Here is a 21716-nt window from a genome sequence, read left to right on the forward strand (position 1 = left end):
AGCCCTATCTTCACCTTCTTGGATAAAACTAAACCAGTCAGCACAAATATCTATCCACTTCATCTTTCAAGATTCTCCCATGTTGAACATTATTTAAATAAAGAAATCTGTAACCCTGCTGGATAGCACTGGTCTGAGGTGGTTTGCCATGAACTCAGTGTGTGACCTTAGACAAAAAGTCTCCCTGTTCTAGACCTCAGTTTCCTTGCCTATATAATGAGATGCCTTGATTTGCTTTCAAATGTTTATTGACTTTCTACTCTGGGGCATGAAAGTGCACAAGACAGACACAGCCCTTGCTGTAGCAGAGCTTGCAATTAGTAGAATAGACAGACAACATTTTTAAAAGCAAATCCAAAGTAGTGTGGAAGTATTCCACAGGGGAGAAATTATAGAGATTCCATTGGAACCAAAGGAGGGGCAGCTAGGCCAGACTCAAGGAGTCAAGGATCATCATAGCACCAGTAATATCTGGGATGGTTAATGCTGAGCGTCAACTTCATTGGATTGAGTGATGCTATGTATTGTTTCTGGGTGTGTCTGTGAGGGTGTTGCCAAAGGAGATTAACATTTGAGTCAATGGACTGTGAAAGCCAGATCCACCCTCAGTCTGGGTGGGCATAGTGTAATCAGCTGCCAGCATGGCCAGGATAAAAGCAGGCAGAAAAAAAAACTAGAAAACTGAAAAAAACGAGACTGGCTTAGTCTCCCAGCCTACATCTTTCTCATATGATGCATACTTCATGTCCTCAAATGTCGGACTCCAAGTTCTTCAACTCTGGTACTCTTGAACTTTCAACCACAGACTGAGGCCTGCACGGTCAGCTTTCCTGCTTTTGAGGTTTTGGGACTCAGACTGGCTTCCCTGCTCCTCAGCTTGCAGATGGCCTGTTGTGGAACTTCACCTTGTGATCCTGTGAGTCAATACTCCTTAATAAATTCTTCTTTATATATACATCTATCCTATTCATTCTGTCCCTCTAGAGAACCCTAATACAACATCTAAAAAGTGACTTCTAGAAGACATACTGACACATGAGTAAGAGTTAGTGAAAGAGGGCGATGGAGGAAGCAATTGCCTACCAAAGGCCCAGAAACAGGAGGGTGACCAAGAAGTTCAACAGGTTAAAAGAAATTCATACAGCCAAAACAGAGGCGGCAAGAGGCCATGGAGCGAAAGAAGGGCAAGCCATGTCAAAGTTTAGATGGGTGCTGTCCAGTAGGTATACAATGCGAGCCATGTGCATCATTATAAATCTTCTAGTAGACACATGTTAAAAGTATAGCAAAACAACTGAAGCTAATTTTAACAATATATTCCAGTTAACCCAATTATCTAAAATATTATTCTAATATGTAATCTATATAAAATTCTCAATAAGATACTTTACAACTTTTTTAGATGGAGTTTCACTCTGTCTCCAAGCTGGAGTGCAGTGGTGTGATCTCAGCTCACACTGCAACCTCCACCTCCTGGGCTCAAGTGATTCTCCTGACTCAACCTCCTGAGCAGGTGGGATTACAGGCATGCACCACCAAGCCCAGTTAATTTTTGTATTTTTAGTAGAGACAGGGTGTCACCATATTGGCCAGGCTGGTCTTGAACTCCTGACCTCATGATCCACCAGCCTCAGCCTCCCAAAGTGCTGGGATTACAGGCATGAGCCACTGCACCTGGCCTACAACTTTTTTTTCTGCTTAATCTTTGAAATCTGATGTTCACATTTGTGTTCAGAATCATCACATCTCCAGTGCCCTGCAGCCTCACATGTGGCTACTGCATTGGACCGAATGGGTTTAGACTTTATCCTTGGGATGATGCAAAGCCACCAAAGAATGATAACAAGTGGTAAGACACGATGATCACCAGGCTGCTACGTAGATAGTAGATTTGATGGGAAAGTGTGAGAAGCAGGATAACCGGGAAGGAAGATGCTCTATAAAGCTAAGGGAAACATTTGGTTAATGGCAGAGAATAAATAGATTTTGATGGAGTCAAGAGATATTTCGGAAAAGATTTAAACATCTTGACATGAACATGAGCCCATGGAGCACTCAGACCCAAGAGATACTTTACAAGGCCTAATGATGTATTTATTTTTTCCCCTTTGATCTCTTCAAGCTGAAAGTCACAGACCTGGGTGAGAAGTCACAGAGGCAAGATCGGTTTCCTAGGAGCCATGTAGCTAATAGTTTTGGTGAATGGTTTGTGGTGCTGTTTTGACCCTTTATCGTCTATGTAGAGTCTATGTAGAGATAGAGGAATCATCAGAGAGCCTGAGAGTGACTATTATGTTTTTTTCCCCTCTCTCCATCAGCTGACACACTGAATTTGTGAAGAGAGGAGGGGAGGAGGAGATAGGTGGAGAAAACTGCTTCTTAGGAGTGATTACAGCCACAGAGGGACTTGAAGAGACATCCTTGGGCCCCATATTTCTTTTGCCACCAGTGACTTCCAAATCAAATGAGTCCAATCTGCAGATCAAAATGAGATTTTTCTTATTGACTTCCCTGAAAGCTTAGCCGGCTCTCTGCAAATCGAGTCATGTGTATCCTGCATCCTCATCAAACATTGCAGCTTGCAGGGATGTCGGAACTGGGCCAAGATTGGCAAATATGTCACTGATGCATGAGGCTAGGGAAAATCCAGCTCTTATTGGCCTGGCAGTGCTGACCTGCTTTGTCCATAAATGAAGAGCAAATGCAATTTGCAAAACACATAGAACTGATAAGGGGTTACAACAAGGCAGGGCTGAAGCTGCTTTTCCAAGAGCAGGCCCTCTTCAAAAGGGGACAAAGCAGATTTCAAGAGTGAAATTGGACAGTGTTCCTTAAAGCATTCTCCATATGCCATCTTTATCATAATCACCTGGAGTTTATTTAAATAATATGTGTCTGCGTCTAACCCCAGGCCAGTTGAATTAGAGTGTCTAGGGTAGGACATGGGAAAACTCCACGTTTAACAAGCCCCCAAGTGATTCTCATGCACATTAAAGTCTAAGATGTCCTTGAAGAAGGAAAGTTTTTCCTCTTGGGCACTGGAAAAAACACTGAATTTGGACTCAGCCTACTTGATCCTTCATACGGACTCTGCTGTTAACTGGCTGGATGGCCTCCTAGTGAAAGGAAATGGGATGTGAAATCAGAAGTGGGCACAGGCCTACCTCTCATGTAAGAGCTGTGTAATGACGGTTAGTAGCTAAGCTAAGTCTCACCCTCACCACCGTAAAATGTAGAGCTGGGCTCAGGTGACCTTGAAAAGTGTGCTAGCTCTGACGGTCTATTTCTTTAAATCACCTAACATCAGTTTCTTCATCTGAAAAATGGGAAGCTTATATTATGTTTTGGTTATGCTTTTGGGGGGATTCAATAAAACAATGTACATACATTTAAAAACGATTTTTAAAGGTTGACACAGTAGGAAGAAGTAGTATTAATTGCTGATATTTATCTCTACTTAGAACAAGCTTGTCCAACCCGTGCCCCATGGACCACATGTGGCCCCAACCACATGTGGACGGCTTTGAATGTGGACCAACAAAATTCATAAACTTTCTTAAAACATTTTGAGATTTTTTTTTGCTATTTTCTTTTTATAGCTCATCAGCTATTGTTAGTGTTAGTGTATTTTATTTGTGGCCCAGGGAAGCCAAAAGACTGAACACCCCTGACTTAGAGCATTCTTTGTCATAAGACTTCCCACACTGATAAAGTCTCCTTAAAAGCATAGTATTTTTTTTTTTACAAAGTGCAATACCAAATACAAAGAGATTTTGTGTTTGTTTTCTATAGATCACGTAGTGTAAAATGAGCCACATTAACCTCCACCGATCCTCTGTTTAACACTACCACCAGTCTTGAAGAGGATAAGAGAGTCACTTTGTAATACTCCAGGCTTTCTTTCCAAATATTCAGAAACAGCCCTTATTAAAGGCTATGCCTTAACTTAGCATTCAAGTCCATCAATAATTTGGCCACTGTCTTCTTATAGCTACCTGACACTAGCAAAATTTGATTATTTGATGACTTTATATTTGCCTAATTTAACCACTTCATATTTTTTGTGCCATATCCTTGCTCTGAAATGTCTCCTTTATCAGATTCCTACCTATAGAAATATCATTTCAACTATTTGGGAGGCTGAGGCAGAGGATCACTTGAGCCCAGCAGTTCAAGTCCAGCCCAAACAACATAAAAGACCTGGTCTCTTTAAGAAAAAAAAAAATCATGGATACATGCAAATATTTAGCCTCAAGAATGTTGGCTTTGCTGCTATATTTAAAAGCAAAAGCAAATATACAAACAAAAAATGGGACATGACATAAATGTCCAACATTAGGGGATCGATTATGTAAGTACAGTTGGACAAGAGAATACTGCGTGCTAGTTTGTGTTGTTTTAAAGAATATTTAAAGGCATGGAACAATTGTCATGTTACACTATTAAGTGAAAGAGAAGAGTAAGTGCTATTGTAATAAATCATCTATAGATAAAACATAAATAAAAACAGATGAGAGAAGGACACACGCTGTTGGTTAGGATCTAATTTTTTTTTATCACATCATAGGGTTATATGGTTTGGTTCTGTGTCCCCACCCAAATATCATCTTGAGTTGTAATGATCTCCATGTTGTCAAGGGCAGGGCCATGTAGAGATAATTGAATCACGGGGACAGTTTCCCCTATGCTGTTCACATGATAGTGAGGTCTCATGAGATCTGATGGTTTCATAACGGACTTACCCCCTTCACTCTGCACTTCTGTCTCCTGCTGCTATGTGAAGAAGGATGTGTTTGCTTCTCCTTCTGCCATGACTGTAAGCTTCCTGAGGCCTTGCAAGCCATGGGAAACTGTGAGTCAATGAAATCACTTTCCTTTGTAAATTACTCAGTCTCAGGCAGCTCTTTATAGCAGCGTGAGAACAGACCAATACATAAGGAGTTTATTATAAGGCCACACAGAAGAAAGAAAAAACAGGGAAGGTCTTGTAACCAATATGGAGATCTTACAGAGAAAAAAACACCCTATACACTGTTCAAAATTGCAATACTGTTACAGTTGTGTAAAGCAGCTTCTCCCAGCTTCTGCTTCCCTCTCAGCTTCTTATTTTATTTCCCTGTATGTGTCTCAAATTTTGAATATGAGTAAGAGCGTCTGATTCACTCACTTAGTCATTACCTCATACAGAGCGAGCCCCTGCACTGGACAGAGTTCTCAGGCCAGGCTCCATCATGGCCAGTGGGCTACTCGGCCCATATACTGGTGCTTTGGCCTTGATCCAGTCAGTTGTGTACAAGGTGGCATGATCACACGACAGAACATGGAATTGTAGAGGTCAGGAAGTGCTGATGCTGCTCCTCTGAGAAGGGGTTAAAAGCAGGGCAGACACTCCGACACTCAAGCACATTTTTCTCCAGTACATTCATCAAAATAATATTTGTGGTTATGACTGAAGGATGGGGGAAAAATAAATTCATTACAGTCAGATTTGGCTCCGTGTGATGGAAAACCCCAAATTACAATGGTTTAAACACAGGAGGGTTTATTCTCTCAAGTGGAAGAAGTCTGGGATGGCAACTCACAAAGTCATTAAGAATTCAAGTACATTTTTACAATAGCAAAGACCTGGAACCAACCCAAATGACCATCGATGATAGACTGGATAGGGAAAATGGGGCACATATACACCATGGAATACTATGCAGCCATAAAAAATGAAGAGTTCATGTCCTTTGCAGGGACATGGATGAATCTGGAAACCATCATTCTCAGCAAACTGACACAAGAACAGAAAAACAAACACCGCATGTTCTCACTCATAGGCAGGTGTTGAACGATGAAAACACATGGACACAGGGAGGGGAGCATCACATACTGGGGTCTGTTGGGGGGGAAGAGGGGAAGGACAGTGGGGGGTAGGGAGGTTAGGGAGGGATAACGTGGAGAAATGCCAGATATAGATGACAAGGGGATGGAGGCAGCAAACCACATTGCCATGTATGTACCTGTGCAACAATACTGCATGATCTGCACATGTACCCCAGAGCCTAAATTGCAATAAAATATTTTTTAAAAAAAGAATTCAAATGCATTCTAACTTCCTGCTCTTCGTGATACCACATAGTATGGAAGTCATTATTTCTGTTTACTAATATTCTTGTTCTTCCCTCTTTTTGGGAACATGATAGGACTTCACTTCCTTCCCTTTTGAATCTTGGTGTGTCGTGTGACTTGCTTTCACAAATGAACTATAAAGGGAAGTAACATGAATCACTTCGAAGCAGAAGCTTTAAGAGTCAATGCAAAAAGCTTCCACCTACTGCTGTGGTTTTGAAGGCACATGATGAGCAACAGCTGCCATCAGCCTGGGTGATGGAGTGAATCTAATTAGCACAAGTTCTTTATTGAATTCTATTGGATGTTTAGGTGAGGAAGAAATAGAAAATTATTGAAGTTGGGGGATTCTTATTATAGCGTAACCTGGTCCATTCTGACTAAATACATACAGGCATCATCAAAATCACCTCCTTGTCTACTCCGGCTGCTGGAGATTTAGCCATCACCTGCATGTCCCAGGCATCAAGAAGGAAAATTAGAGAAGGGCAAATGGGCCAAACTTCCTAGTGAAGCCATCTCCCTTACAGAGTTTCCTGGAAATCCCACACAAAATTTTCACTTACATTGCTCAGAATTTAGTTACACAGCCAATGTATTAATTGGCTGCAAAGGGTTCTGGGCAATGTAGTCTTTTAGCCGCACATTATTGCGCTGAATGTAATTAAGGCTGAGTTACTGAGAAAGAAGGAGAAAAAAGATAATCAGCCAACACTATCTGCCATAAAACATAACTCTCACTTTCTTCTTTATTATATTTTCTTAATTTCTTAAATAAAACACTTCGGGGAGTTGGGGAGAGATAGCATGGGGAGAAATGACAGATACAGGTGAGGGGACGGAAGGCAGCAAAGCACACTGCCGTGTGTGTACCTATGCAACAATCTTGCATGTTCTTCACATGTACCCCAAAACCTAAAATGCAATAAAAAAAATAATAAATAAATAAAACACTTCTGTAATTTTGTATAAGAAACAAATTATTGCAGCCCTCTTATTTATTCATCAGGACAGCTCAAAGTATCTCTTAATCACCTGCATAGAAGCCCAGTCTTTCCCTTCTAAGTTCTCCCTAAATCTCATATGCCCCACCCTTCATTTTCTGATCACATTTGTCAGTATGTCATAGTTTCATACCTACCTGATCATAGGTTCCCCTGAGGGCAGGGTTCAGCTCTTATTTCCTTCAGTCTTCTAAGATTCATTTCATGTATGGCAGATGGAAGTTGGAAGGACAAAAGGCTATTTCTCAAATGCTATTTATTTTTATTTTAAAAACCCAAATTGGAAGCAGAATTAGATAATATTTTCTCCAGAGTAAGTATATTAAGGAAATACCTAAGTGCAAAGCACCATGTTCCTATCCTGGTCAGAGTTCAGACAGTAAACCAGCTCCACAGACATTTAAGAGGGGCAACAATGTGAATTCCCTGGAAACATGGACAGGTCAATTTTAGGTACATTTAAAATTAAGAGACATATGGACAGATTGTACTGGCAGCTGACTGTCATGAAGACTAGCACAGGAATGTCATCTAGAGGATGCTAGGGCCTCCTTCCACATTGCCCATGCCTCCTGGCCACCTCATATGTAAAATCTTTTAAGGATAAATAACATGGTAGCATTTAGTAACTAAAGTCCCTGAAATTGCATCCAAGTAAATTTCATGCAAAATTTCAATCTACAGCAGAGTACTGTGGGAAGAAGTTGATGTATTGGCATTACCCTCTGGGCAAAAGAGTTAAATAAATAAGAAGACACTGAAAAAAGTCCCACATAATTGGAGCAGAAAAAAGTATCCTTATTCTAGAATGGCAGTCCAAAATAACAAATGTAAGGGCTACCACGCTGAGTACTTGTTATATGTGCTATGCACCAGGCACTATGCTAAGCACTTTATTTATTTTGGTCATTTTATTCCCACAATGTTCCTGTATAACTGGTAGTATTTTAACTCCTATTTCTAAAATTCAAGAACAAAAGTGCTCAAGGCTTTTAGCAGATCGGTTATAGTAATGGCCCCATTTAATATCCCCCATAGGCACATTCTTTGGTGACTTTGCGGCTCCTCTTATCAAGGCATTGAGCCTATTTTCCCATTCCTGGATCAAGGCTGGTCTCATCATTGCTTTAGACAAAACAATTTTGCAGAAGCAACACTTCTGGGCTCTGAGAACAGTGCTAGTTCTGAGTCTATATCTTAAGAGGGCTTGCAAGCTTCTCTTGCCTCTCTTAAAACTTTGCTGCTGCATGTAAAAAGCCTGAGCAAGCCTGCTATACTGTGGGGGCTTGTGGAGCAGAGATGAACCATACTAGCTGGGATCATCCTCAACCAGCCAGCCCCTAGCTGACTCACCAGCTGACCACAGAAGTATAAGGGAGCCCAGCCAGGATCAGCAGAACCATCCAGCCAAGCCCTAGACTCTTGAGCAAAAATAAATGTTTATTGCTGTATGCCGCCGAGGTCTTGAAGCTGTTTGTTCAGCAGTATTACTGTGGCACAAGAAAACTGGTAGAGAGATAAATAAGTAACTTCCTCAAGTTCACCCACCTGGTAATTGGGAGAGCTAAGGTTTGAATCACATGTGTCTAACTTCAGAACCTGCCATGTATGCAGGAGGAAAAACAAATCCCTCGCAATATGTGAAGTTCCTCAGGATCTCCAGCCTCCTAGTCAGAGGCCCTGTGTTCCATCCTGGGGACTCTGTTAAGTAGTCCAGGCCTCTAGACCTTGGTTTCTTTATCTTTAAAATGGGCATAATAAATACTTCTTTTAACAAGATTCCTGTTACGATCCAATGAGTTATCTGATGTGAAAGCATCTCACAAATGGCTATGGAGGTGCCCACTGGGTTAATGATCAGGCACACCATCCTCTCCACCCCAGCCGAAGCTCCAGCACCCAGAGTGGTTCTGCCTAGAAAGGGCATTGCTGGCAGTCCTCCGCACTTCTCCACTGAGATTGATTATGAAGTGTGGATGCACCTGTGGAGGAGAGGGTACGGATGGTTTATCTTTGCAGCAGTGCCCCTGCTGACAGCAGGAAAGCTTTAGCAGAGTTTGAAATGGGATAAAAAGGGAGTGGGAAAAAAAAAAAACAACCAACAGCTAAAGCTGCTATCAAACTCACAGAGGCCCTTAATGGTGATTTAATGCTGGAAGATCTAGCTTGCCACAAGACTGTGACAGGACTGTATTTTTTTCTGTCGGGGTTAGGTGAGTGGTAGTGTGGCCGCATTTAAAGGCGACAGAGAGGGGTTGGTGGAAGGCACATTAATCATGTACCTTAGAGCATGGTCTGGACTATGAGCAGAATTACAGGGACAGGGAGACCAGGAGATGACTGAGGAATGACCCTCGGGGCTGAACATTATCAAGGAAACACAAAAAGGAGGGCAGATCCCTCGCCTGCACTTACTCTGCTCATTTTTATACCTAAGATCCTCGTCCCTGCAGCCCCACATTCATTCCAGCAAAGCCTTTACAGAGGCAATTTAGTGTCCCTGGTGGTTCCAGATGTGGTCTCTGCATGCAAAAGATCAGGATTCAGAAGCATGCACACCTTACAGTGTCTAGTTAACTTCTTTTCACCTTTTACACATCTAAATACTTTTGAAAAACATATTCAGATTTAACATTTAACCCCAGAAACTACCCAGTACTGGGCACATACCAGGATGCATTGTTTATTCACTTATCAAACACCATTTGCACTACCTCTTATGTGCCAGGCACTGCTCTAGGCCCGTGGGATGGAAAAATGAGTGACATACGGTACCTGCCCTCCAGGAGAACCCAACCCATCAGAGAGGCATAATTGAAGGAGAAGCTTAATCTGAACTTGGAAAATCAGAAACTGTTTCCTGGAGGAAGTAGCATCTGAGCTGAGGCATGAAGGATGAGGGGCTGAAAGCGTGAACAGCCACAGAGGTAAGAAGCGGCATGATGTAGCTGGAGACACAGGGAAGAGAACTGAGGGACTGGAGACGAGCCTGAAAGGTAGGCAGGACTCAGTCATGGTGGGCGGGTGGAGGCTGAGAAGCCATGCCGAGGAGTCTGCAGGAGGTGTGGAACCAGCAACGGCTTAAGCAGAGAGGTATTACGATTTAGTTTTCTCCACCTCCACAAGTGGCACCACCGAGCTGCTCAGGCCAAAACCTGTGAGTCAGCCTCGTACCTATCCACATCTCTCCTTTCTCTGCATAGCCAAACCATTAGAAAATCCTATGCATCCTTCCCCTAGTACATAGCCGCTGGTCTTTACCTCACTGCCTCCATACTTCCCAAAGCCGTCTCCTAAGAGCTCCCTGCTGCCACCCTGGTGTACCCCTGCTCTCCCCTGGAGACAAAGTCATCTCTTCCAAACATATGTCAGAATGCATCCCTTCTCTGCTGAAAACTTTCAGGGCTTCCTGAGGGCTAAAATCCCAGCATCTCCTCATGCTCCACAGGGCTTTATATGATCTGGCCTCTGCCCACCCCTTTGGCCTCCATTCCCCGTACTTGGGCTCACCCACTCCCCGCAGCCAGGAGCCCCTGCTCCTCCTTCAATAACGGGCACTCAGGCCCATCTCACATCTCACCACCTTTGCCCTGATCGTCCTCTGCTTAGCACTCCTCTCTCTCATATCGTCCTGATTCACTCTGTTTATTCAGATCTGTGCCCAAACATCTCCCTTTCAGAGGGTCTTTCTCCAGCCCCACCATCCAGTCCTGTCCTCTTATTCTGCTTTATTTTTTTTAAAATAACACTTATCCAACCTTAAATTTCACTGGTTGTGTATTTGTTACTCTCTTATTCTCTGTCTTCCCCTCTAAAACGTTCCATGAGCAAAGACAAACATGTCCATCTCATTCATCACCACATCTTCATCTTTTAGAACTATGGTCTGGGCTCATAGAAGGTACAAAAAAAAAGTTTGTGAAGGTAGAGAATACGGGAAATTAACATGTTGAAGGCAAGATGATGAATCGCCTTTTGGAATGGTTGTGGTATCTAAAAGCCAGTCTCCAAAGCTGAATTCAATCTTTCTTTAATCTTCTGTACCCACATTATCTCCCTCACACAAACCCAGATCCTGAGACCACCTTCCAAGGTCTTTAAAAAAATAGCACTTCACCTCCTCTCTGAATCCCATCTGTAAAACAGGAGTAATGAGACTTCCTTAAAAGGTAGCTGTGAGGAGCCAATGCAAGAATATCAGTGAGATTTACTATGCAGGCCTGATAACAGATTTAGACTCCAGGAGACAGATCATCACAAGATATTTTAATTTGATGGATAAATATTATTATACTATATTCTGATATTTAATATTTGTTTGAATTTAATGTTTTAATTTTCTCTACTAAACTATAGAGACTAATTCTTATTCTTTTTATACTTTCCCATTTCCCTACCTCATTGCCTAGTGCAGTGTTTACTGTTGATTCCACAGAAAACAAAGAGCTTCTGCCCCAGAATCAGGAGCACTGGGGGATTTTTGGCTTTGTTAGTGCCATGACCCAGCAGGACACACTGATTCTCTGACTGCCCAACCTCAGCCTCCAGGATCCAATTATTCCTCCCCAGCTTCCTGACCTGCTGTTCCCAGACCTCTCTGCTCCTGACCACAAAATCTACTGAATCCTTCATCTCAGTCACTACTTCCTGGAACATGTGCTTGTGAGGACATACATGTCTCTGTCTCTGTCTCTGTCTCTGTCTGTGTCTCTGTCTCTCTGTATATATACTGACATGGTCCTAGACTGGCATGAAAATCAGACACACTTCTCTCTTCCAGTGTTAGACATACACACACACACACACACACACACACACACACACACATATACTTTCCTTATTTCAATATATCCTTTTGAAAAAAATTAAAGCAAAGCTGTATATGCTACTGAATGTTGATTTTTTTAAGATGTTGTAGAGCTAGTAAATCATCCTTTTTGTGACTTGGGGAGAAGTCAAATGGACAGAAGGTATTCTTTTTCACAGTTGCATATCTTTCTTGGTAAATCATCCCTGAGCTTACTAAACATTTTCTACCAATGAACATTTTGATTATTTCTTAGTTTTTGCTATTCAAAAACTCATTTCATATGTAGATGGGCATAACTGTAGGATGGCTTCATACAAGAAGACTGGCAATTGTAGGTATGCTGGAAATTTTGGTTTCTATTGCCAAAATAATTGCACCAATTTACATTACAAACGATAGTATATGAATGCCTGTCTCTTCAGTATTATCAAGTTTTTAATAACTTTGCAAATCTGCTAAGTGAAAAACAAAATCGCATTTTTGTTTTTTTTGTGAGGAAAACTGAGCATCCTTTTGTACGTTAATACTGCTAATACTTCTTTTCTTTGGACTAGTTTATATTATGGGCTCATTTTTCTTTGGGTTGTTAATTTTGTTTTTCAATTTGCCAGCACTCTGAAAAATTAAGAAAATTAGTCCTTTATCTGCCATATTGGTTACGAATTTTTTTCTACTTTGATATTGATTAATTACAGTATTTTTCCTTGCAGAACTTCAAACATTTTAAATAGTCAAATCTGTCAGTCTTTTTTATGCCTTTTGGGTTTCATTCCTTCTTTAGAAAGCTCTTTTGTATGTCAAGATCACAAAAGCATTTCCTTTTAGTGATTTGTATAGTTTCTTCTAATTTTTTTAACATTTAATTATTTAATCCATGCAGAGCTTTGCATTACTTTTCTATAACTGCATAACAAGTTATCACAAACTTAGCAGCTTAAACTGACATACATATATTATCTCAGTTTTTGTTTATCAAGAGTCTGGCCATAGCTTAACGAGGGCCTCTGCTTAGGGTTTCACAGGCTGTGTGACCAAGGTGATGGCCAGAACTGTGTTCTCATCAGAGGCTCAACTGGGAAAAGATCCACTTCCAGGCTCCCTCACTTTGTTGCCTGAATTCATTTTCTGGTGCTGTAAGATTTATGACATATTGCTTCTTCAAAGCCAGCAAAGGAGAGAAGGAGGGAAGGAAGAAGGAAAAGAGACAGAGTGTGTGTGAGAGAGAAAGAGAAAGGTTGAGACTCTAGAAAAATAGGCAATACACTTTCACATAATCACATACATGTGCTCACTTGTAACCCATAATCTTTGCAGCATTCCAGTGGTTAGAAACAAGTCTCTGGTCCTGCCCACACTCAAAAGGATTACACAAAGGTATGACTACTAGGAGCTGGGAATCATAGGGACTGCTTTATAGAGTGTCACTCACAAATTTATTTTGGTAGAAGGAGTAAAGTAGGGATATACATTTTTTAGATGGTTAGCCAAAAGTCTCAGTATCACTTATTAGATTATCTAACTTTCCCATACGATTAGAAATTTTACTTCTGTTTTCTCAGAGACTTAAATATCACAAACTAGGTAATTTTTCCTTCTCTCATTTCATGTATACATCTGTGACATCAGAAACGCAGTTTGCCAGTCTCATATTCAGCTTATTGGGCATAAAAAGAACATCTATTCCCAGAGACAATCACTGTTATCAGTTTCTGTCACATTTATATAGATATGATATATAGTCTTTATTCATATTTATTCCCATATACATATCTAGCTATAAACAAAGGTTAAGGGAAAGAAAATAAAGAGAGGTTATTCATTATCTCATTCCTTTCCTCACAAGAGGTGCATATTCCCAGCAGGCCCCAGACAACCTCTGGCAAATTAAAGCATCTGTTAGAAAACACTAAATCAGTCAGCTTAGTCAAGAGCTTACACAAGTCATGCTCACAAATGAGCCAAACTCAGGACAAAATGGGGAAGTGGCTAAACAACAGGTAGACCAGACATACCTCTGGGGACATGAGCATATATTTCAAACGAGAGGACATACATAAAAAGGGATGGGGAGTTTGGTAGGAAAACCACTACTAGGAAATCCTATGTATGAGAACTACCGCAATATGTACTTATGCCTTTATGAGTAGGGTCCTGTTGAGTTTGGTAAAGTTAATACTTTCTGTGACTACTCTACATTTCATACTGGAGTCTGTAACCATCCATTAAAAGCAATGTCACTGTCTCTTAGAAGCAGGTGATGAAAAGAGGATAAGCATGTAACAGTCATGAGATTCCCTGAAAAAAAAACTCCATCATCTCTATTGTTGTGACAACCCATTCCCACTATGCTACAACCTTTATGAAAAAGGCTGCTTGTGCCCTGTGAATTAGTGGAATTTTTGTATTGTTTATTGTTAAATCACATATATATGTGTGTGTATATATATTTAATACAATAACTTAATGCTATGCACAATTTTCTGCACTTTGACTTTTTCACAGTACAGAAAAAATATATATATACATAACACACACAGACACACACAGACACACATATATATCATAGCATGGTTTCATATTAGCACTATACAACGGCCTCATATTTTTGCTTCATATTTTAATAGTTACATAATATTGATATCAGAGATAATATAATTTATGTAACCATCCCCTATTAAAGGCCACTTGGTCTATTTACCATCTTTTGCTTTTAGAATAATGCTTTAATAAATGACTTCAGACTTCACAACACCATTTTAATTCATAATACTTTTAGAGATTAATAAGAAATTATTTCTAACAAAATGTATGTTGTTTCTATCATGGATTGCTATCTGTCAAAAAGCATTACTATACTCTACAATGATCAAACTGAGGTTCAAAGAAGAGGTCCACACTGATAGTCACTGGCAGAAACTACCATACAAACAGGTTGTATTTGGCCCACACCATTATTTTTCAAAGTGGAATGAATCATCAGCATTAAAACCATCCATGTGTTGATGTAGTTTAGAGAAATCATAACAAAATCAAGATATAGAGTGTCTCTCGAATAACTAAATACTTAGCATTTAGAGGTCAGACTAGCCATGTAAATACTGAGAGGAAGTACCTGAGGATAAGGCAATGGGGAGTAGTGGTGAGTGTGGCTCACATTCTTGCACAATAGTAGTTGCTGGAGGTGCATAAGAGCTCCTCAACTCAGAAGTGAATGAGCTTCCTCAGTTCACCACGCAACCAAAATGGCGACCGAGGTTGCTCCATGTCTTTGTAGTTGCCACAATTAACATTTTTCGCAACACATTCTGTATTTTCTCCTCTACAGCAGTCAAGAAAAAAAAGTGAAATATTTTTTGTATTCAAATAATCTCATAATAGTGGGGAAAAGAAAACTAAGTCCACACTCACCACCACTCCCTAATGCCTTATACCCGGATGCTTCTTCTCTCATTTACATGAGAGTTTCCAATTGCACATTTAAAAGAAACAGACCTTCCCCAAAGTCAAACAGTCCAAAAGCTGCCTGTTATTTCTCTTTTCTCTTTATTTAATCCCCTCTCCATTTGTCAAATTCTTTGATGTTTTGATGGAAAAACATTATTTGTTTTTTAATACCATTTCTTAAAAAAAAAAAAAAAAATCCTGAGTCCGTCCAACAGGCTTTATAGCTAAAGTAGCTGGTCTGTTGATTGTGGAGGAAAAGCAGCTGGCAAAACTAATCAATGTTGGGCATTTGCATTTTTTTCCTTTTTTATGGTCTCCCCTGGCGCTGGAAGATTGGTTTTCTGTGTTGGACAGAGAGCATGGAGAGCAGCTGCTGTCTCCTGGTCTAGTGCATAGTAAAGAAGAGTGCGTGGGGCAGAATTCATCTACCAAATATCCCAACAGGTTAACTAGTTCTGGAGTGAGGAAGTCACAGCTCTTGCTTTTGAAGGTTCTTTCTGTGGAGTATAAAAGATTCTGTGTTTCTGAGAATAAGAAGTTTCTCTTCAAATTCACCCTATATACTCCAGGCAGCAAGATGATGCTGCTTAAATATAATGATCTCCTACTGATGAGGTACTGGCAAGAAAAAAAATTAAATTCAAGAATAAACTTGAGAAAAATAAACATATGCATGATTCTGAAAACTGGCAGCAATGAAATGTTCACTACAAGTTAGTAAGGGTTTTCTATCATCCATTATCTCATTTAATTCTCTCAACACTGAAAAGTAGGTGCTTGTTAACCCTGCTTTATAGATGTAGAAACTGAAAATCAGAAAGGCACAGTGATTTCTGCAAGGCCTCTGAGATTGTAAATGACAGAGCTGGAATTCATCTAGGTCTTTCTGCCTCCCTCATGCCCTCATCTAAATGCCTGGAAAGCTTCTTTTGTAGAGCAAGGATTCTACAAAGAGGTTTGCACTGGATTCTCAATGAAGACCACTGGGTATATCCTCTTTGGAATCTATAATGCTGCTGATGATAATCACTCAGAAAGGAACCTTTTGATCCTATCCTTTATAGGATTTTTTTCCTTCCACATATTATTCACAAGAAGCAAGCTATTGTTGGCCGCCTTCTCCTCAAACAACATGCAATTGAAGTAGCTACCCCATGGCCTCACTTCCAGTTTGAAAGGGTTTTTTGTTTTATTGTCCACTTTTCTTCCTGGCACTTCTAAGCTCTCCTTGATGTACTAAAAAGTTAAGTCACTACTCACTAGCCCTCGCTGAGGACAGCACACCATTCACTGCAACTCCTTGGCGAGGGGTCAGAGAGCCACATGTAACTCAGGTCACCTGTCCTATAATTTATGAAGCTTCAGACTCTACATCTACTTCTGTCCAAAGATCTTTAGTTATATTACTGTGCTGATATATTTTTTTAGTTTGCTTACAGTAAAATTTACTCTGTGGCATATAGTTCTATGAATTTAATAAATGCATACAGTTGTATAAGAGTTTGGTTAGAAAACTACCACAATCAAGATACAGAATACATCCTCCCCAAACCAGCTCCTCGTTGTATCCCTTTGATGTCACCAGCCTCCAGCTCCTTGCTCCCTCAGCCACTGGTTACTGCTCTATGTTCCCTATAAATGCATGTTTTTCCATAATGCTATGTAATATGTAATCATGCATGTGTATCCCTTTGGGTCTAGCTTCTTTCACTCAGCATATGCATTTGAATGTGCTGAATTGTACAGCTCAAATCATATCTATTGAAGGCATTGAGAGCAGGAGAGCCATTAAGGAAACTCTGGTGTTGGTTCAAACAGCCTAGCATAGAATTCTTGGAGAACATACTCCATTAGTTTAAGCTAATTATAAGCTTGCTGCCTGCTATTTGTGATTGCATTTGAAATCTGTCCATATTTTTGAGTGTATCAGTAGTCTTCTCCTTTTTACTGATGAGTAATATTTCACTATATGGATGTCTCATAGATTGTTAATTCACGTGCCATGGAGGGACATTTGAGTTGTTTACAGTTTTTGATGATGACGACTAAAGCTGCTACAAACCTTTTTTGCACAGGGCTTTTGTGAACGTAAGTTTTTATTTTATTTATGTAAATATCCAGGAATAGGATTCCTGGATCATATGGTAAATTTGTGTTTAATCTTAGGAGATTTACCCATCTACTTTCCAAAGTGACTGTAACATTTTGCATCTTCAGTAGCATTAAATGAGAGTTTCAGTTGTTTTACATCCTTGTCAGCACTTGCTATCGTCAGGTTTCTTTTTTGCTTTTGTTTTATTTAGCTATCCTAATAGGTGTGAATCTCATCATGGTTTTAATGCAATTCTCTAAATGACTAATGTTGAGTATCTTTTTATGTGTTTATTTTCCATTCATATATCTTCTCCGGTGAAGTGTCTTTCAGATCTTTTGCTTACTGCGTCTTCTGATTATACTTTTATAATTCAGGGATTAATTCATTTTAAGTTGATCTTCCTTTCCAATTTAAATATCTCAAAAAAACCAACCCATTAGGCTTCTGTGTATCAACGACATCTCATTATAAATTAGTTTTCACTCAAAAGACATAAGCACTTATTTCTAACTTTTTGTCTTGGTACTATGAATGCAAAAATAAGCAAACACAGCCCACTTTCAAAGAGTGTTTGCTAGATAAATAGGAGATGTTTTACCAGAATAACCACACATGACTATAGTAAAAGGTGGAATATAATAAATGCTTGGTGCGATTATATAAGCAAATTGTTAGAGAGATTCCAGGGTGAGAGGGATGATATCTAATTGAGCATTTGGCCTTGATCGATAGATGCTATTTTGAACAACAGAAATAGGAAGTGAGAAAAAATATTTCAGGTAAAGCTACAACATAAGAAAAGGTGAAAGACCTACAGCTCAAATCATACTTAGTCGTATAAACTGATTGCTTCTCCCTTAAAATTGGAAGCAAGACAAGAATGTCTGCTCTCACAATTTTTATTCAACATTACTTTGGAGGTTTGAACCATAGAAATTAAACAATAAAAAGAAATAAAAGCCGTGCATAATGGAAAGGAAGATATAAAACTACCTACCTCTGTTTGCATGTGATATGGTCTTGAGCAAAGAAAAATCCTTAAAAGTTCACTAAAAAGTTTTTAGAGTTAATAAATGAGTTCAGCAAGGTTGCATGACACAAGATTAATACACCAAAATCAGTTACATTTCCACACACTAGTAATGAGCAATCCAAAAATAAAATTAATAAAGTAATTCTACTTACTTAGTATCAAAAAGAATAAAATGCTTATCAATAAATTGAACCAAAGAAGTGCAAGATTTGTACACTGTGAGCTATAAACTATTACTGAAATAAACTTAATAACTAAATGAAAAGAGTTCCATGTTTATGGGTTGGAATATTTGATATTGTTAAAATGGCAGTACTTCTGAAATTGATCTACAGACTTGTTGATGCTCAATGCAATACCCCAAAGTATGGTGCCTTGGCATGCTGAGTACTTTTTAACTGAGGAGATAGAAGACCCTCAAAAGCAAGAAGATCTCATATTCCTTCACGTTCCTGTCTCCCATTCCTCTTTCTCCTCCAAATCACGTCATGAAACCTAGAAAGATCACTGGGATACCCCTGAACGTAGCTGATAAGCCCTGCCTAAGGCAGGTGTCCTACTCTCTGCCCAGAGGAAAGGAATGCTACATAAAGAGGACAGAAAGAATCTGAACAATAAGATATGCCAAAAAATTGAGTTAGACCTCTGCTGCAAACCATATAGAAAAATTAATTTAAAATGAACGATAAGGCCTAAGTGTGAAATTACAAAACTCTAAGAAGAAAACACAAGGATAATTCACCACGCCCTTGAGTTCAGCAATATTTCCTTAGATATCGAACTAAAAACACGAGCAAAAAGAGAAAAAAATCAGATGAAAAAGACTTCATCGACATTATAAGATTTTATGCTTCAAAGTATACTATCAAGGAAAGGAAAAGATAACCCAAAGACAAAGAAGATTTTGTAAATCACACATTTGTTAAGGGACTATGTGCACAGTGACAAACACTGTGGACATTTCTTAAGGCATTAAACAGAAATATACCACATGATCCAGCAATTCCACTTCTAGGTCTCTGACCAAGAGAAATGGAAACCTACGATAACACAAGGTCTTCACATGAAAGTTCACAGCAGCGTTATACATAACAGCCAAAAATGGAAACAGTTTGAATGCCCATCAACAAATAAATACAGATGACATATCCATACAATGGAATACTAGTCAGCAATAAAAGGTAATGCACAATGGTACATGCTACAACATGTATAAATTTCCAAAACATTATGCTAAGTGAAAGAAATCAGATCTATTGCAGGATTTTACTTACATGACACAGGGTTGGGAAGAGAGACTAACAGTGAATGGGCATGATGGGTCTCATCAGAGGACTGCAGGTGTTACGACCATGATTGCACAACGGACTAAAATTCTTAGAAACCATTCAATTGCAAACCTCAAATGAGTTGGTTAATGTTATATGTAAAGTATACTTCAATAATGTTTTTAAAAATTGCCCTTAGAGAAGTGAACATTAAATCAACAGTTAGCAAACCTTGGGCAAGATATACAAAGCCATCTTCAGAAGGCAGAATGGCTCCCGTTCAACAAGACTTGGCTACAGTCAGACTAAACGTAGTAAGAAATCTATACAAAGAATGTGCCATTAAAATGGAGGTGGGGACGTAGGTGGTCACTCTTGAGACTGTAGAGGGACGAAATGACCTTCGTTTATATGGGGATATTAGGGTTTCCATTACTCCTGGAATGAGGGAGGTGGTGGAGAGGAAGAGGGATGCTGAACAGATAGCAAAGAGTTAGCTGAATGACTCCCCATACACTGAGTTCGGGCACCGAGTTCTGAAAAGCAGTTGTCAGCTCCCACGAAGCTTTGCTGCAGGGTGATGATACGCTGACATCACAGAGCAAGTCCTTCCAGTCAGCGGCCTTGTTCTTTGTAAGTTACCAAGCTTAACATTCTCAGTACCACAGCAGTTTCTGCGGACCCTGTTAATGTTAATCTGTCCCTGTAAAAACCTGGCTTCTGAGCTCATGGGGAAGAGAGCTGAGCTGGAGTACGGAGTCGATGCATTCTCCATGCCAGATGTCCCCAGAGAACTGGTCTGAATGATCAGAGACCTCTCCAGTTGGTACCTTCTTTCCTGATGTGTGTTCCTGGACTGTAGTTTGCACAGCCCAGGGTAGGTCAGTAGAAGATACTGGATATGAATATAAACTCTGGAATCAGAGCACCTAGGTTCAAAGTCTGTGCTAGTGCTTACCAAGGTGTGTGACATTGGGCAAGCTACTTAATCGCTTAGCTTCAACTTTCTCATCTACAAAACACAGATACCAAGAGCACCTATCTCACATGGCTATTAAAAGGATTAAGTGAGATCATGTGAGAAAATGGGTGTATTTACCCTGTACATAGCAGGGACCATCAGTGGAAAAGGTGAGCACTTTGCACAGAGCGTGTCACAGGGTAAACACTCAAACATGAGCTATTATTCCCAAAATGGCATTCTCGCCATGTATTTCTGTTTTTTAATTGAGTTTCTTACAATGAATGCATAGCATTTCAGTTCATAATCAGAAAACAATATTATTCAAAAAATGTGAAATATGATTTGTGTTCCTCCAGGAGGGAAAAGAAAGAATGAAAAAAAGAGATGGAGGAAAGAAGAAGAGAAGAAGGAAGGATGCAAAGATGCAAGTACGGGACGTTTTAGAAGAGCAGAACATTGCATTTTGGCTTTCCTGTCTGATATAAGTCATACGGTGACTGCATTCAAAAGAGCCCTACCAAGACTATTTTCATGGGCTTATTTTGCCACTGTGCATTCCACACTTCATCTCTGCGGGAAAATGGATGGATTTGCTCTGCACATAGCAGGGGACAGTCTGTGGAAAGAGGTGAGAAGGACAATACAATAGCAAAAGTGAGAAGTGATGAAGAGTGACAGGTAGCAATGTCCCCTTCTGCATATTCCTCTCCATTCCCTCAGCAATGGGATCTAAGTCTGAAGTTTTAGACAAGGCTCAGGCATGGCTTAAACTGTAGCTGCAGCTCCCCTCGCCAGCCCCAAAGGCTCCGAGTCAGCCCTAGGCATCGTGCAGGGAGCTTCCAAATGCCTACTCAAGGTTTAATTAATTTTCTGCAAAAAAATGATTGGTTGACATGACAGCAATAAACATCAAATTCCATTAATTAATACTGAGACATCAGTGTCCGTGCTGCTTCTCAATTACACTTGCAAAGACAGCCACCC

This window comes from Saimiri boliviensis, chromosome 20 (genome assembly GCF_048565385.1).
Source record: "Saimiri boliviensis isolate mSaiBol1 chromosome 20, mSaiBol1.pri, whole genome shotgun sequence".
Taxonomy (NCBI): Eukaryota; Metazoa; Chordata; class Mammalia; order Primates; family Cebidae; genus Saimiri; species Saimiri boliviensis.